We start from the raw sequence: 17,810 nt of genomic DNA, 5'->3' as shown, positions 1-17,810 counted from the left end.
TATGGCTGAAAAAGCACCATATGAACTCTGGACGATTATTTCATTTCTGATTATGCAGGCTGACACAGAGACACTGACTGGTAGTTAGGAGTCTGCAGCAAGAAGGCTGTCACTTGCTCCTCAAGAGAATGGGAGACACCAAGGGCTATGTTATGCCTTACCTAGGAGCTGGAGGGGAATGTCAAGGATAGGTAAGGCAGTATGCACATCTGTTCTTTGAAGTCCATTTGTCTGAGTGCTGGGTACATTTTGGCCAAATAAATCATACTTTGTTTGGAAGAACCTGCTTCTGCATCCCTGTTACTGGCCACAGGCACCCGAAGGAAAACTCTGGCAGGTGCCAAGTCCTTTGGGCCCACTAGGTTTTACAGGTATGACCTGGAGACCTAGTGAGGGAAGCAACTGACTGAGGGCCCACTCCAAAGAGGGGTAGAGGCACAGGCCTACCACTAGAAAGGGGTGCACTCGGGGGACTGGAAAAGGGTCACAGCAGAGGTTCCAACCCGGGGACCATGACAAGTGGTAACTTGCAATAAGTGGCAACATCAGTAAAACGTATTGACAAAGGTAGAGGAAAAGTGGTTTCTGTTCTTCTTAGGAACAAAGACAGAACAGATAAGGAAAATGAGTTATGAGTATTATGAGAAAATGAGTTATGAGTATTATGAGTTATGAGTACTCAATAAAAGTCAGCAAGTGCAGTTATGGAAAGAGAGGCAGCTAAACCCCAAGGACTGACAAAGACACAGAGGATGTCTACCTAGCCAAAAAAAAAAAAAAAAAAAAATCCGCAGTAATGTGTCTCAGAGCCCAGGTCAACTGACTTAGGCTTGTGGGGCTTGTGTTGTGTGGCTAAAAATAGTAGTGTAGACACTTGGGTTGGAGTCCAGGCTATTAAACCCGGTAAGGGGGGGAGGAGTCTCAGAGCCCAGGTTCCAGAGAGTTCCAGAGTCTTAGGTTCCAGTCCAAGCCTAAATGTTCATACTGATAGTTTTAGACCCACAGCGCAAGCCCGAGACTCTAAGACTCTAAATCTCTAAGACTTTGGTGCTGCTGGTTGGTTGGTTGGTTTGTTTGTTGCTATGTAGATGTACCCAAAGACACTGCTAGCTAAACTGCTGTACTCCAAGAAATGATATTCAAGGGGTGAGAAATTATATTCAAGGGGTGAGAGGACGTGACTGGAGCACCCTAATCACTGGTGGAGATGTCAGTGGATGCTTGAGTTGGAAGCCAGGATGGTCTAGCAGTACTGGAGGAGGAGAATTCTAGTGTAGTGTCAGAGGAGCAGCTGGGTCCCATCCAAACCAGGTTTAATGACTCAGCAGGACCTGGAGTGGAGGAACACACTACTCTGATAAGTGCCAATTCCATTAGGGGCATTACTCTGGTTCAAAGAGCGGGCAGATATTGATGCCTTTCTCATTGCCTTTGAGTAAGCTAGTGATCTGAACGAGGTACGCATGGCAGAACAGTTCTATTTTCTTAACCTCTTAAAAAGTGCATTGAGACACACAGTCAACCGGGAGAAGCAGGGACTCTGATTTATGAACAGTTTAAAAAAGCTTTCCTCCTTAAATTTGAACTGACCCCCAAGGCTAACAGAAAAGGGTTTGGGGGGTGCTGAAGTGCAAGGGTGTAACTTATGGACACACAGGAGGGATCGGGGTGGGATACTGGAGGGTGTCTCTGGAAATTACTCTAAGTTTAAGATAAAATCCAGTCCTTCTCCCTGTAAAGGCAAGAGGAGTTGGATCAGGCGCTGACAGCTGGCTGTAAGAATGCAGCTATTGGTGTCAGTGAAGATACAAATGGCTGAGAGGGAAAAGGGGAAAGCTGTGAAACTCAGGACACCTTCCCAGTGTCTGTAAGCAGATACATGAATCAGAGTTGGGCAGGGGAAGTGCCTCCACCCATGAGGTGTGAGTCATTCTGGCTCCAAGGATAGATTCCATGAAGCCAGGCTCTGTGGGGCAGGAAGCCATCTGTGGTTTCCCCTCATATAAACAGCCCTGGGATCAACACAAAACCCCATAGGGCATAGGTGCCAATGCTGTGGGTGGTCTGGGGCTCAAGCACACACTGGAAAAAAAAAAGGGGGTGGGGTGGGGGGTTTCAGCACCTGCAAGCCACAGCATGGGCTGCAGGTATAAGAGGCTAGAGGAGGCTAAGCCTTCCCAAACAGGGCAAGAAGTGCTCAATGTGGTGTTCCCTTTGGTGGTGCACTGGCCTGATGCCTTTGGACCACTGCCGCCGTCACTGGAAGCTCCCAAGAAGTTGGGGAGCCACCAGTGCCTAGACTGTGCCCCGCCCAGGCTCTGCCCCAGGCCCTGCTCCCACTCAGCCTCTTCCCGCCCCCCCCCCCACCATGGCCCTGCTTTTGATCCACTTCTTCCTGCCCCCACTCTGCCGCTTCTCCCTTGTGGCTCTGCTTCTTCCTGCCCCCACTCCAAAAGCACCCACCAGCCAAAAGAAAAGTCAGTGTCTATGCCACCGAGGTCATGCCAATGCTGGGGATGGCCCTTATTCCCTTCCTCGCCTGAGCCTAGGAAAGCAGAGCCCAAGAATTACACCTGATTAAGTCCAGCTTTGCAAAGGGTCAGCCCTGTTCTGATTTCCCCAGCTGTTCAGGGGTTGCTTCCGTAGGAAGGATGCCCCGGCCTGAAGTTGAGGCACCTTGAGGAATGTGGGTTCACCCCTCTTCTCACTCACAAAAGACAAATGGGAAGAGCAGGACCCAATCCCAGGCATAAGCTCAAAGGTTTTGGGGTGACGAGACCTTTGGGGACACTTGAAAACTCCCCATATGTGACCTGCTAGTTTGATCCAGAGGGAAAGATCTATATCTGTGGCTACATATGACTGATTTGGTAATGCTCAGCACTGATTTATGGCAAATGTATGGTGTGTGGTTATGGGGAAGGCTTACAGTGTGAAGGTCTGATGTTTGAAATCTGAGGAGGCGATAATAGGTACTCCATCTAGGGAGGATGGACTTCCTTAGAAGACAGGGTGAGTATTCTTGTTCTGTCCTTTTCTCAAGGGGAGAGATGTAGAGAAGTGGGGACACAGGCCTGCCACTTGAAAGGGGAGAAAAGGGTCTCCGAAGGGGGAACCTATCCAGAAACTGTGACAGGAGCATCATGGGGGCAGGGGGGAGAGAAATCTGGGAAAAGTTTGTCACTACCACCTGAAAACTTCCAGGATCACACCCTCCAGCTGTAGCTCCATTCAGCTGTGCAGATTTCCACCAGACATGGCTCCCAAGGTTATATCTGTAGCAGAACACATTACACACAATGACATCCATAGCAGTTAAATGGGATGCCATGAAAAGAATATGATAAAGACCAAAATTGACTAATCTGTGGTAAAACAGATCTTAGGTTACTCCCATCTCAGAGAGAGATATATCCATGTTAGAATCCTGTTCGGGAGGAGTAGCTTGGTGATACAGTAGTGAAAACATGCCTTCTGGTGGTGGTGTTCATCAAGTGAATTTGGTGGTGTGGTTTCAATTCTTATTAAATACCACAACTCTGCGAGCAGGGGATGGCATTGACTAGCAGTATTTATGTGTGTTTTCTAGCCTTTCAGCACTAGGTTCAGTTTCGATTCTGGGTATATGACTGTGTGCATGCGTGTGTATTCAGTATCTTGAAACCCTGGGCTGACTGCCATGCGGTATCTTGGAAGCTGTACTGTAATAGAGAGATAGGAAAAAGAACAGTTAAGCCACAGTTTATACAACTCACTGATTTATTGTAATAGTGAAGCTCTATTTTTCTTTGCTGGTACTTCTGTGAAAAACAAAAACAAATCCTTTGTGCAGAGGTGTTTATTATAGTCACTAATCCCATCTGTCAGATGTAAAGCAGGTTTAAAAAGAGAGGTGGGAAATCCAACTGAGATGAACTGACAAGAACCACTCCCAAAACTCAGAACTATCTTAACGGAATTGTTTGGAAGCTTTTTTAAAAAACAGTTAATTAAAATGTATACACTCCCCCCCCGCCCCCAAATGTCACATCTCATCTCGATTCTGGCCAGGAGCGGAACTGGGATTCTATGAGAATTGGATGACCACATGTTTTTTTTTTTGCTGGGATTGAGTTGGGTTTGCAAGACAGCCTCAGCATTTCAGAAGTTCTATTGAAAGTGGGGGTTTCTCTCAATTTGAACAGAACTACAGGTCATCTGGATCCCCAAAGCATTGTAATGTTGTGAGCACAGCACTTCAGTGCCTCTGTATAGCCCCTCTACCAATGGCACCTTCTTCCAATTGAGAACAGAAGTCCCATCAATCCAGCAGCAGAGGGGATGAGGCTTGAAGACATGGACAAGGGCATGAGCATGGAGAAGACATGGAGGACTGCTTCCACTCCTCCTCTTTGGGCGAGGCAGATCATGACCCTCCTGACAGACTGACACTTGTGGCCAACTAGCAGATGTTTGAAGTAGTGTGTGAGAGAGAGATTTTAAAACTGTCTGGGAGGAGAGGTGGAAGGAGAGAATATGGATATAGTGTGGGGAAATGTGTGTAGGGAGGGTTTGGTGGATGAAGGGATAGGTGTGGCGCTGCAGAGAGCTGCTCTTAATTAGTTTGCTTTAAAAGTTCAAGCACGGAAAAGTTTCACAGGACCTCTCTTGGCTTTCCAAAGGTGAATGTAGGTTATATGGATTGAAAATATGTGCATTAATAATATTATTTCCTTCCCATGAGTAAATAAGATAAAATATTATCAGTATTTGTGCAGATGCAACTTAAAACTGTGAAAGAAAACTTCTAGGAGTGAAGCAGATAAGGATAAGGTTTTGTTTTTTGTTTAAACGTTGTAAACAATATCTGTATTTCAGAGATTGGTTGCCAAGAAACTTAAGAATCTTTTGAAATAGTAAGTGGTTAGGGAATTTTCCAACTAATAAATCTATAGAATTCTATTGCTGTTTTCCCCTAGATTTATGGTAAAAATTCTACTGCTGGATTAGATGTTGTTGTATTTGAAACTTTACAAGAATTTGGATTGATGAAGTGAAAGGGTGTATTGAAAATGAGGCTCATGACCTTAGTGGTCAATTGCACCCCATATTAGATGCTGTGTGTATGTATCTCATGCACAATATCTTTGAAGACTTCTCAAAAGATATTCTCCAAGATGCTTGGTCTGCCAGTCTGGCCCTGCTAATGGGAAACTGGAAATAAGTGGAAAGCTTGCAAGAAAAATCTGTTATTTTGACATTTCTGACTAATGATGCAGATAGAAGAGCTTCAAATACAGTTAATATAAATACCCAGACTTTCGGTTGTTTATCTGAACCATTTGAGGTTTGCCCATTGTTCAGTCTGTCCTAAACTCTTCTCTGTCTGCTCCGACATTTGAAACAATGTTTCACGTATGCCTCTTTCTGACACTAGATTATTTTTTCACTTCCTTGTCCATTCCTGCTGATCCTTTATCTCTCATTGTGTTGAAACTCAGGGTTTCATTTTATTGTTACTCAGTATGTAGAGTGCTTGCAAGGAATAAATGGGGAGTAGGGATCAGCATTCACATTGCACTCTCCTTTAGTACCCAGCGCAAGCCGGGGAAGCTAATGATCCAACCAGCAGACCAAATTTGACGATGAATCCTGGTGATGTGCCACCCGAGGCACGTTGAGCATATGCTAAGAAGGAATAACTTGTGTTGGGGGATGCAGTGTAATGTCTCAGGACCAGACCAAACCCATTCTATTTTGGAAGCTACTCCTTTGCTTCAATGAACTTCATATGAGTCTGATTTTGTTATCTTTCTATATTGTATAAACTCCATAATACCCAGATGAGCTTGGATTGCCACACCTAGCAAGAGCCACGCAGCTCACATGTGACTCTGGCCTGCAGACCAGGTAAGTTCTCATGTAGGCATAAAGGCTGTAGACACGAAGCAATTGTTTCTCTACAGTGACTCCTCTTAGCCACTAGGGGCTGGTGGCATCAGATCATCTCTTGCTGCTCTCCCTATTGGATCTAAGCCAGGAAGTCTGGGTAGCTGATAGGGACGTGAAATAAAGAATCCAGTGCTCGGTCTGGGTTCCCCCCCTCAACTCCTTCTTCCACAGCTTCAGCTCCTTTACCTCACAACCCAGCCAGATGTCCTAAGCTTTCCCTCCCTTTCCCCAGCTTTCAACCACTTCTCTGTTACAGGAGTTCTCTATATATGTATATATGTTAGTGGTTAGATAAAGTGCTAATAGATATGCAGCACTCAAAGATGTGTAGCATAGTTCCTGGGTTTTATAGGACCAATCAAACTTCTTATCTTGCACTTGTTCCGCTGTGCAGTTCTTTACATTGCTCTTAACACCCATCTGTCAGTAGTATAAGGGGCCTACATCAATCAAACATAGTCTCTGCTCCCTGACCCCTTGGGCCCCACACACCTGTCACCTTAAGACCTGCCCCTTGGCGATATTACTTCCGGGGTCAAGACGGACACATGACCGGAAGCAAAGGGTGTAATGTGACCCTCTAAGAATTCTTCCCACCACCCTCTTCCAATCAGGATGGGTTTCACCCCCCATAGGGTCGCCCTGAAAGGAGATTTGACCAATCAGGGGGGTGTACTGGGGTGGGGTGATCTGTCTGGAAGTGGGTTGTGTGATCCATCTAAGAACTCTTCCCACCACCCTCTACCAATCAGGATGGGTTTCAGCCACAGAGGAGCTCCCTGAGAGTGGATTTGTCCAACTGGGGGGAGTTCTGGGGTGGGGTGACCCCTTTAAGAGCCCTCCTACCACCGTCTACCAATCAAAGTGCAGCACCACCCCCAGAAGTCCCAGTGCCACGTGGAAAAGGTCATTTCATTGCAAGAATGCATGTTTTAGAAATTGCGGAAATGCTGAGAGGAAACCACCCCCATGAGAACTTTGGACTTTGTTTTAGCTCCGAGAGCCTTCAATCGCCCACGGAGGAATGGCTACATCAGCGACAGCTCCGAGGAGGGGGAGGGAGCATCCAAGAGGAGCTCTTTGGCCCAGCAGTTGATGGATACGCCAGCACCTGACGCCAAAACCCAACCGCTCGTGAGGCAGCCCAATGAGCATGACGGTCTCTCATCATCCACTCCCCTAGAGGAGGAAAGCGACCGTGGCTCCTGGGAGTCACTGGTGGACAAGGTGAATGGGAAAGATGTTGCTCAGATAAATGAACGATTAAGAAGTAACGGTTGAGGATGGGGTGTAATGGGGTTGGGAACCGACGTGGGGTTGCATAAATCTAAAACCAAGCAGTGGGGCCACAGTTGTTTCTTTTCTGAAAATCTCTCAACGGCTCAACGATGCTTTTCTAGAAGACCCGGAGGCCTGGGGCAGCGTTGCATCAGGCAACGAAGACAAACTGGGCCCAACTTGTTTTTGCTCGATGCTGGTACAAATCGTTGACGAAGACGCCGAGGATGATGGCTATATAGATTTAAGGAGGAGGCTTGACATGGAGCTAACTGAGCCAGTGCCACGTCATGAGTGTAAAAATGTCATGCGTTCTATGGTACGTGTTGCTGTTTATGCTGTCCTTAATCACTGCCTTAGAGAAAAGCTTTTAGAAGATTGTGAGGACTGTGAAATAGATGTGCCAGCCCAATGGTACCATGGCTGTGTGAGTTGGACTTCGGAGGATATAAACTGCAGCTCCGGGATCTGTGCGATGACCTGTGTTTGGAAAGCTTATTAAACACTGTTATTGACATAGGTTATGCTTTGTAATGTCTGTGCATAACCCAAGAAAATTTAACACAAGGGTAAGTACTGTGCAATTGAGTCGAGACCCTGACAGTGTTTTAAAGAAAATGACCAAACCAGAAGATGCCTGCTTACAGCAATATATTGACCATCTGGTCCGCACAAAAAGTTACAGAATCCTGCTTAAGAAAAAGACTATTTGTAAGAAATCTAAAAGGATCAAGTTACAGAATGGTGAGGGGACAAACATGCGATATAAAACTTGGTAGCTGTAAATAGAAATATATATTGAAAAGGGCTTTGTGATTATCTGTTTTTCTGTTTGAAGGTCTGTGGGGCGCTTAAGTAAGATAAAAGTTTTGATGGAGCAACTTGGTTTATTTTCAAGGAGCTGTGTCTTTTAAATAAAAAAAATATGCTCCTGACGTGGCATTGGCTCAGTTAGTTCCATATCAAGCCTCCTCCTTCCGGTCATGTGTCTGTCTTGACCCCGGAAGTAATACCCAGGGGGCATGTCTTAGGATGACAGGTAGGTGGGGCCTGAGAGGTCAGGAGGCGGGGCAACATTTGATTGATGGTCTGCCCCTTATAGTACTCCTGTCCCATTACCAACCTCCTTAGCTGCCCAGGCAGAACCTCACTGCTGCGGGTCTAGCAGCCTCTCCACGCCCTAATCTGAGCAGGCACTTGGGATCATTCTGCATTTCCCTTTCCTTTGAAAATGGCTATAAATTCTTTTACAATTCAGAATATTGCACCTAGCATTTTATCTTCTGTGGGAATCCTGCTACTGCCCTCAATCTCAGCCCTTTTCCTTGGAGGAAAGGAGCATGGGGGAGGAAGTTTCAAAGAGTGTCAGACTTAGAGAAGAGCTCATGGGGACAGTAGGCACATGAGTTAGCAAAGGAGGAGGCAGAGTTGTTTAACAAGGACGATGTGGGAATTAAATGAAGAGGAAGGGTATGTTGAGTGATTTAAGAACAGGACCAGAGGAAGTGACTATTAGAGCAAGGCTTGAGAATGGGTGGATGGACAAAGCAGAGGGAGAAGGGGAAGATAAAGGTAAGGACAAGAGTGGTGTAAACAATTTTTTTTTTTTAAAAAGTGTAAGGGGGCAGTCTGCTCCTTTAAGGGCCCAGGAAGCAGGTGACCTTGTTATTGAGAAAAGCTCAGCAGTCCAGGTGCTGGGAATTGTCTGACCCAGCTGGACAACATTTAGTGATTGGATCTGAGCCAGGAGATCTAAAGGAACATCCCTGCTCCATGAGGCTACCTGGGACCAGTGGAGGAGGGCTAAAAATGCACTCTCTTTTGGCTGCAGCAGAAGGCTGTGAGAAGACAGGCAAGCCCTGCAGACACCCATAGGCTGAGAACTGCTCCAGTCCATTAGCTATCAGAGGCCAGAGGGTCTCACAATCTCTGCTGAGAACAGGACTGTTGCTTTTTTGTTGTTGTTCCATTTTCCCTTCTTAGTGTTGAAGGATAAACAGAGCCCTGAGAAAAGGGCTACAAACTGAACTGGGCATGACTGATTGTTTGTCACAGGCTGGAGATCGGGTCCACCAGCCTATGCAGTGAATTTAGCTCTTTTCTTTTCTTTTTTTTCTATGAATTGTCCACACACACATGGTGACTTTTACAAATTTTACAGATTACTTTGATAATCGTTGGATATGTTTATGGGTTTATGTGATGGAGTTGTCTATGCTGAATAAAGGTGTTGAGTACAGAAGTCAGATCAATGCCCTGGGACACTTTGGACCTGAGATCTTTTCTTATATGGCTATTGTAATAGAACAATATAATCCATAAATAAGTGGTGCTATAAATCAGACGTTTGTTTGCTCAATCAATAGATTAATCATTAATCATCATATTTAATAAATCAATGGTTCTTTATTAATCAACTGAAATCCAGCACAGGACAGATTTAATTAACTGGCACCAGTATTCTTAGCACAATTCTTTGTAATTCCAAATGCTGGTAAATATTTGCATTATGAGAGCAGATATTGTACAATGTACTTTAGGATGTTCTGTTGGCAGGTGCGGCTCTGACCTCTTCTGAGCTGTCACTTTTCTTGCAATCAAGTGGGTCTGAAAACAAAGTGCTGATGTGTTGTCAGCAATGGTCTGGTATGTTTGCAGCGAAATCTGTTCACATAGACTGAGCTTCTATTCTCCTGATGACCTTATCTTTAGGGAAACTTCTTGATGTGCTAATCAAGGTTTCATAACATATACAATATAGAAAAAGAGACACTAAAAGGAGGGAATTCCAACGGTGTACATGTTTTTAACATCAGAAATTCCGAGTCAGGCTACTCCTAAAAGTACATGAAATTCTGGTTTTGATCCTTCCTCACTGAAATCACAGGGAGTTTTTCCATTGAATTGAACTGGGTGCAACATTGCACACTCAGTGACATGCTCAGGGTTGCAGAGCAAAGTCAGGGGCAGAGCCAAAAAGTAGAACCCAAGAGTGCTGACTTCCAAAGCCGTGTTATATCAGAAAGCTGTGTTCTGATAAGCAGTCAAGGGGCCATTTCCTCATTACAAAGGTCATGAATTTTGTCTTCAAACAGGGATTTTCTTAAAGTTGTAGCTGTTAATATCTGGTTAATCTTATGCATCCTTTGAATAGTTCCCACATAAAGTCCACTGAAAACACTGTGACTAGAAAAAAGTTAGTAGTAATAATCAATTGCATTTAACATCAGGGAATGTTGACAGAACAGAGATTTCAGCAGAGGGATTTTCTCAAAACTTTGTGGAATTTCTTTTTCAGTACAGTGAAGGAAAAGACCTCATGGTTATTAGAAAAAGCCAAAGAGAAGAAAGTGCCCATGAAAATCTATCCAGATATTACAGGAGACACCATGGCTTGGAAGGGAGAAAGCACGTTTAGTACAGTAAGTGCCAACATTAATCTTTCATTATATATTTATTTATTCACACTGACAATGAAGGGCTTGTCTGAAAATGGAATTCTCCTAAAACTAAACCATGAGAAAGCAATTGCAAGCTCTTTAAGGTCTGAGCTAAAGAAAAGAGTTGGCAGAATTATGGACTGTGAATAAATTACCTGACCAATTTAGCCCTTTTTTCTGCTTGAACCATTTGTGAATGGATTTTTATTAATTTAATTTATATTCATAATAGTTTTAAGAGTTTGAGAGAAGAAATGTTGTCCTCTGGGTTGTTTTTGTTTTGCTAATCAGTGTGTGATTGGTCAGCAAAACCACTCGGTATTGGTACTTTTTCCTGCTAAGAAGTCTGAAACAGGGGAATTTTGAGTAATGATCTTTTTCATGCATGAATTTCCTTATTCACGTGAAAAAATGGTTATTTGAACACAGAAGAACCAGCATCCTATTTATTTGCAGTTTTAAGCATAGCCTTGGCTGTCCCCTATTACATATAGATTAAGCTCCTTGTGCTTTGCTTTCAAGGCTTGAAACTATATCTCTGACTGTTTGTTTGCCTTTTGCATTTCCCAATTCCATTGCAACAGTGCCAGCCTTTATGCTTTCCCCCCGCTTGCTTTCATCAACTTTTGTTTTTGTGCCTTCTTTACTGCTCCCCTTGTGTGGAAATCTTCCCAAGCCTGTTTTCCAAGCCACCATCCTTGCCACATTCAAATCCCTCTAAAATATTTACTTCTGCCATCTGGTCGGCATGAAGTATGGTAAGGAAGAAAACAGCCTAAATGTACAACACCAACCAGCTGTGTTCGACTCACTACAGATATGTCTACACTACAAAATTAGGTCGAATTTATAGAAGTCAATTTTTAGGAAGCGATTTTATACAGTTTATTGTGTGTGTCCCCACTAAGTGCATTAAGGTGGTGGAGTGCATCCACAGTACCATGGCTAGTGTCGACTTTCGGAGCATTGCACTGTGGGTAGCTATCCCACAGTTCCTGCAGTCTCCACTGCCCATTGGACTTCTGGGTTGAGCTCCCAATGCCTGATGGGGCAAAAACATTGTCACAGGTGGTTTTGGGTACATGTCACCAGTCGCCCCTCCCTCCATGAAAGCAATGGCAGACAATCATTTTGTGCCTTTTTTCTGTGCAGACACCATACTGCTAATCACCATCATCCACTGCTTCCGCTGCAGCTCTGCTCTCCTGGTACCATGAATCCACCTTGCAGGTCCTCTCATCGTTCTATTCTCGTGGAATCCATCGTCATCCACTGCTTCCGCTGCAACTCTGCTGTCCTGCAGACGCCATACCACGGGAAGCATGGAGCCCGCTCAGCTAAATGCTGCTATTGTGAGCATTGTAAACACCTCGCGCATTATCCTGCAGTATGTGCAGAACCTGCAAAAGCAGGCGAGGAGGTGACGACAGCGCGATCATGATAGTGATGAGGACATGGACACAGACTTCTCTCAAAGCACGGGCCCTGGCAATTTGGACATCATGGTAGTAATGGGGCAGGTTCATGCCATGGAACGCTGATTCTGGGCCCAGGAAACAAGCACAGACTGGTGGGACTGCATAGTGTTGCAGGTCTGGGATGATTCCCAGTGGCTGCGAAACTTTTGCATGTGTAAGGGCACTTTCATGGAACTTTGTGACTTGCTTTCCCCTTCCCTGAAGCGGAAGAATACCAAGATGAGAGTAGCTCTCACAGTTGAGAAGCGAGTGGAGATAGCCCTCTGGAAGCTTGCAACGCCAGACAGCTACCAGTCAGTCGGGAATCAATTTGGAGTGGGTAAATATAATGTGGGGGCTGCTGTGATCCAAGTAGCCAATGCAATCATTGAGCTGCTGCTATCAAGGGTAGTGACTCTGGGAAATGTGCAGGTCATAGTGGATGGCTCTGCTGCAATGGGGTTCCCTAACTGTGGTGGGGCGATAGATAGAACGCATATCCCTATCTTGGGACTGGACCACCTTGGCAGCCAGTACGTAAACCGCAAGGGGTACTTTTCAGTGGTGCTGCAAGCACTGGTGGATCACAAGGGACATTTCACCGACATCAACGTGGGATGGCCGGAAAAGGTGCATGACGCTCGCATCGTCAGGAACTCTGTTTGAACAGCTGCAGGAAGGAACTTACTTCCCAGACCAGAAAATTACTGTTGGGAGTGTTGAAATGCCTATAGTTATTCTCAGGGACCTAGCCTATCCCTTAATGCCCTGGCTCATGAAGCCTACACAGGCACCCTGGACAGTAGTAAGGAGCAGTTCAACTATAGGCTGAGCAAGTGCAGAATGGTGGTAAAATGTGCATTTGGATGTTTAAAAGCTCGCTGGCGCAGTTTACTGACTAGGTTAGACCTCAGCGAAACCAATATTCCCATTGTTATTGCTGCTTGCTGTGTGCTTCACAATATCTGTGAGAGTGAGGGGGAGACATTTATGGCGGGGTGCGAGGTTTAGGCAAATCACTTGGCGGCCGATTACGTGCAGCCAGACACCAGGGCAATTAGAGGAGCACAGCTGGGCGCCCTACGCATCAGAGAAACTTTGAAAATCAGTTTCATAACTGGCCAGGCTACAGTGTGACAGTTCTGTTTGTTTCTTCTTGATGAAAACCCACCTTCTTGGTTGACTCTACTTCCCTGTAAGCCAACTGACCTCCCCTCTTCGATCACCGCTTTCAGAATCATTAAAGTCATCATTGTTTCAAAATCATGCATTCTTTATTAATTCATCACACAAATAGGGGGAAAACTCGCAAGGTAGCCCAGGAGGGGTGGGGGAGGAGGGAATCACTGGATGGGGGGGTGGATGAAGGGAAGAGGGAAGGAGAAGGCCACATTACAGTTCAAAACTTATTGAATGCCAGCCTTCTGTTGCTTGGGCAATCCTCTGGGGTGGAGTGGCTGGTGCCTGTAGCCTCCCCTGTAGCCGCATTCTTGGGCATCTGGGTGAGGAGGATATGGAACTTGGGGAGGAGGGCAGGCAGTTATACAGGGGCTACAGAGGTGGTCTGTGCTCTTGCTGCCTTTCCTGCAGCTCCACCAGACACTGGAGCATATCCGTTTGCTCCCCCATTAGGCTCAGCATTGCATCCTGCCTCCTCTCAGCGTGCTCCTCCCTCCTCTCATTGTGTTCATTTAATGCTTTCCTGGTCTCTGCCACTGTTTGCCTCCATGCATTCTGCTGAGCTCTTTCAGTGCAGGAGGACTGCATGAGCTCTGAGAACATGTCCTCGCGAGTGCAGTTTTGTTCACCTTCTAATCTGTGCTAGCCTTTGGGACGGAGATGATAGGGGGAGCATAGAAACATTTGCAGCTGTGGGAGGAAAAAACGGGAGAGGAATATTTTAAAAAGATACATTTTAGAGAACAAAGGGAAGACTATTTCACACTGAATCAAGCTATTCACATTACATAGCACATTTGCTTCACCCCCACCCCCACCAGACACAACCGCATGGCTAGTGTCAGGGAAGATCCCTCTCAGCTAAACGCAAACAGCTCAGCATGAACGGGCCTCCCCTCACTGCGTGGCAAAGGCTTTTAGAGTACCTCCAGGAGAGCTTCATGGAGATGTCCCTGGAGGATTTTCGCTCCATCCCCAGACACGTTAACAGACTTTTTCAGTAGCTATACTGGCTGCAAATGCATCCCAAGTCTTCAGGGCAAATTAATCATTAAACACGCTTTCTTTTAAACCCTGTATTATATTTACAAAGGTACACTCACCAGAGGTGCCTTCTCTGGCTTCATGGTCTGGGAGCCCACCTTGGGAGGGTTGGGAGGGTATTGGCTCCAGGGTGATGAACAGTTCCTGGCTGCTAGGAAGAAGGGATTCTTTGCTTGCCTGCTGTGTGCTATCTCCTCCTCATCTTCCTCACCCACAAAATCCTCATCCCTGTTGCATGAGACTCCCCCCTTGCAGGCATCCACAGACAGTGGTGGGACAGCGGTAGGGCCCCCCTCTCAGAATTGCATGCAACTCATCATAGAAGCAGAATGTATGGGGCTCTGACCCAGAGCGACTGTTTGCATCCTTTGTTTTTTGGTAGGCTTGCCTCAGCTCCTTAACTTTCACGCAGCACTGCTGTGTGTCCCTGTTGTAGCCTTTGTCCATCATGACCTTGGAGATTTTGGCAAATGTATTGGCATTTCGTCTTTTGGAACAGAGTTCTGCCTGCACGGATTCTTCTCCCCATTCAGCGATCAGATCCAGTACCTCTCATTGGGTCCATGTTGGAGCTCTTTTGCGATTCTGGGACTCCATGGTCGCCTGTGCTGACAAGCTCTGCATGGTCACCTGTGCTGATCAGCTCGTCACGCTGGCCAAACAGGAAATGAAATTCAAAAGTTCCCAGGGCTTTTCCTATCTACCTGGCCAGTGCATCTGAGTTGAGAGTGCTGTCCAGAGCTGTCACAATGGAGCACTTTGGGATAGCTCCCGAAGGCCAATACCATTGAATTGCATCCACACTACCCCAAATTTGACCCAGCGAGGTTGATTTTAGTGCTAAACCCCTTGCCAGGGAGGAGTACAGAAATCGATTTTAAGAGCCCTTTAAGTCGACAAAACAGGCTTGGTCATGTGGATGGGTACAGGGTTAAATCAACCTAATGCTGCTAAATTCGACCTAAACTCGTCGTAGACCAGGGCCTAGTGTCAGTGGCGTATTAATGCCCAGGCTGACAAATTTTCAGGGGCGGCAAATTTGTAAGAGCAGCCAGAGGCGCCAAGTTTCCCCGGCACCAGTGGGAGCTCATGTCCCACCCCTTCCCCGCCCCAACTCCACCCCTTCCCCAAAGTCTCTGCCCCAACTCCACCCCCTCCCTGCCCCTATTGGTCCCCTTTCCCAAATCCCTGCCCCGGCCCCACCTCCTCCCCTGAGCATGCTGTGTTTCCCCCCTCCTCCCTCCCAGCCACGCGAAGCTGTTTCATGCACAAGTGCTGGCAGGGAGCAGGGAGAAGCAGGACCCGACGGCGCGTTCAGGGGAGGAGGCGGAGCGGAGGTGAGCTGGGGTGGGGGCTCGGGGAGCTGCCGGGTGGGGGCGGCAATTATTTCAGGGCCTAGGGGTGGCAAAATCATTAATCTGCCACTGCCTAGTGTGCATGTGGTCTTTTCACCATAATATTTTTAGCCTCCTCTCTCCTTTTGTCCCTTTTGACTCTCGACTGCTGTGCCTGTTGAATTTGGACTGTGTGCTGTGGAGGGCAGAGACCATAGCTGAATGTGGTTCAGGAGGCACCTATTACTTTTCGGAGCGCGCAAGAAATAACACATTTACTAAACATTATTGTAACCCAAACCCATTCAGGAGCAGCCTGTAAAATGTGACGGAAACCAAAGGCCATGATTTCCAATGAATGTCCACCAACCATTTTTTACCATGTTCACCTAGGAAGTGCAGAATACAGCATTACAAAAACAACAAAAATCAAGCACATTCTGTGTAATCAGAGCTAGATCTCTAGCTGATGTAAGTGCATCTCCATTGACTTCAGTCCAACTGTACTCATTTTACACCCATCTCAGGGTCTCGACCATAATCCCACATGATCTACAATAGGGCTTATCAGCATGTGGTCCATGGGCCACCCCTGAGCCTCGGAACCCTCCTGGTGATCTGCACAATTGAGTCTCAATTTATTTAACTTTTTGGGACTGAGTTGGTGGATGGCAAAAGATGGCTGTAAAACTGTGTATCTTAGGAAGTGCTCCCAAAATAAAGAGGTTGGCTAATGATATTAAGGCGTGTGTGTGGCTATGACCTTGAGAGCTATGCCAGCAGGCGTTTTAATTCCTGATAGGGCCACCCCAGGCCAACAGGTCAGATGGGACCAGATAAAAAATCAGTCTACTGGCCCTTCATGTTGGGCATTGAGTGAGAGGCCAACAACTTGTCTTTGTAAAAAAAAAGAAAAAAAAAAAGCTATAGAAACACAAAATAGACATTCTGGCAAACAGTATAATAGATGGGTATGGTGCATCCTTGTTCATGGCCCAAGCAATGTCTGATGGCATAAGAAAAATTCATATTTAAGCTGACAATGTGATTGTAGCTATACTAAACTCAATGAGGAGTTCATACAAAATTAAGTTTAAATTTCATTTCAACCTCTATTTTTCTACACTTCATTTCAGGTTTCAATGAACATAGAGTCTAATTGAAAACCACTGGGTTTCACTTGATTTTTGTGTAAAATCCACAGATTTGTCCATGACTTTCATGCAAATAAGTCAGTTGATCCAGGTTCTCTGGAAAGGTTCATGCAATTTAGGAAATCTTTCTCTCAACATTTTTTTAAATCATAGACTCAAGTCAAAGCTCAGACCAAAACGAGATGAGTTTATGTTGGCTATAGGTTTTACTGCAAACATTTTGCATACCTCTAACTGTGATGATTTTCCCAATCTCACTGTCACTGGCAGTGCCATTGAAGCTTATACCCTCTGATGATCCATGGTCTTTGGAAGGATGAATTTGTGTGTGACATTGACTGGGGCAAAAGTGTCCATGTCAATAGTTGTGAAAATGTGGGGGAGCCCTGCAGACAGTTTCCAAAGTCTGTTTTCCCCATAAAATCTTATTAGTTATGTGATCCTAAGAGCCCTTGTTACCCACAGCCATAGGGCACGCTGTCACTCATTAGAGCCATTCAATTCACTGCACCCAACACTGTTCTTATGATATTTATCCCAAAGGTATTGTGTAGGTTATCATATAAAAACCAATAACATGCTGAGTATTAATGTCATTGTAAAATCCATGTGTTAATGTTATATGTGAAGTTATGAATTCCCTCTGTATGATGTTACTAACCAATGTTTAAGACCAGACAGCCTAATCTAGGTAAAGGTGCTAAACAGGTCTGTCCTAAATAAAAGAATGTGGGTTTTCCTCAATTTACATATTAGCAGTAAAAAATGCCATGGCACTAAGCCAGCAGTGGTTATCCTGATCCTGAATTCAAGAGACAGAGAATTAACATGGTTCCTGCACCCCAGAGAGAGACAGGAGACTGGATCCCCAGGAGGCCTTCCTGACTTATCAGACACACACAATCCTTTTGGGTATATGAGGAACAGAGGGAGAGAGAGAGAGGTTTCCTTTATTCTTTACCTTAGGAAGCAAAGGAACCAAGCGATTTGATC

General features: G+C 45.6%; 1 long non-coding RNA gene across 1 annotated transcript; it reads left to right on the top strand.

The window, feature by feature from the left end:
- The first annotated feature begins 6,941 nt into the window (after positions 1 to 6,941).
- LOC125640442 (uncharacterized) lies at positions 6,942 to 13,336 on the top strand. The gene is made up of 3 exons (XR_007357779.2): positions 6,942 to 7,158; positions 10,508 to 10,631; positions 11,802 to 13,336. It is a non-coding gene; the product is annotated as an uncharacterized LOC125640442 (long non-coding RNA).
- The last annotated feature ends 4,474 nt before the right edge of the window (positions 13,337 to 17,810 follow it).

The sequence above is a fragment of the Caretta caretta genome, chromosome 7 (genome assembly GCF_965140235.1).
Source record: "Caretta caretta isolate rCarCar2 chromosome 7, rCarCar1.hap1, whole genome shotgun sequence".
In the NCBI taxonomy this organism is placed as follows: domain Eukaryota; kingdom Metazoa; phylum Chordata; order Testudines; family Cheloniidae; genus Caretta; species Caretta caretta.
Note: the sequence above shows the minus strand (reverse complement) of the source record. Positions and strands in the feature narration are given on the sequence as shown.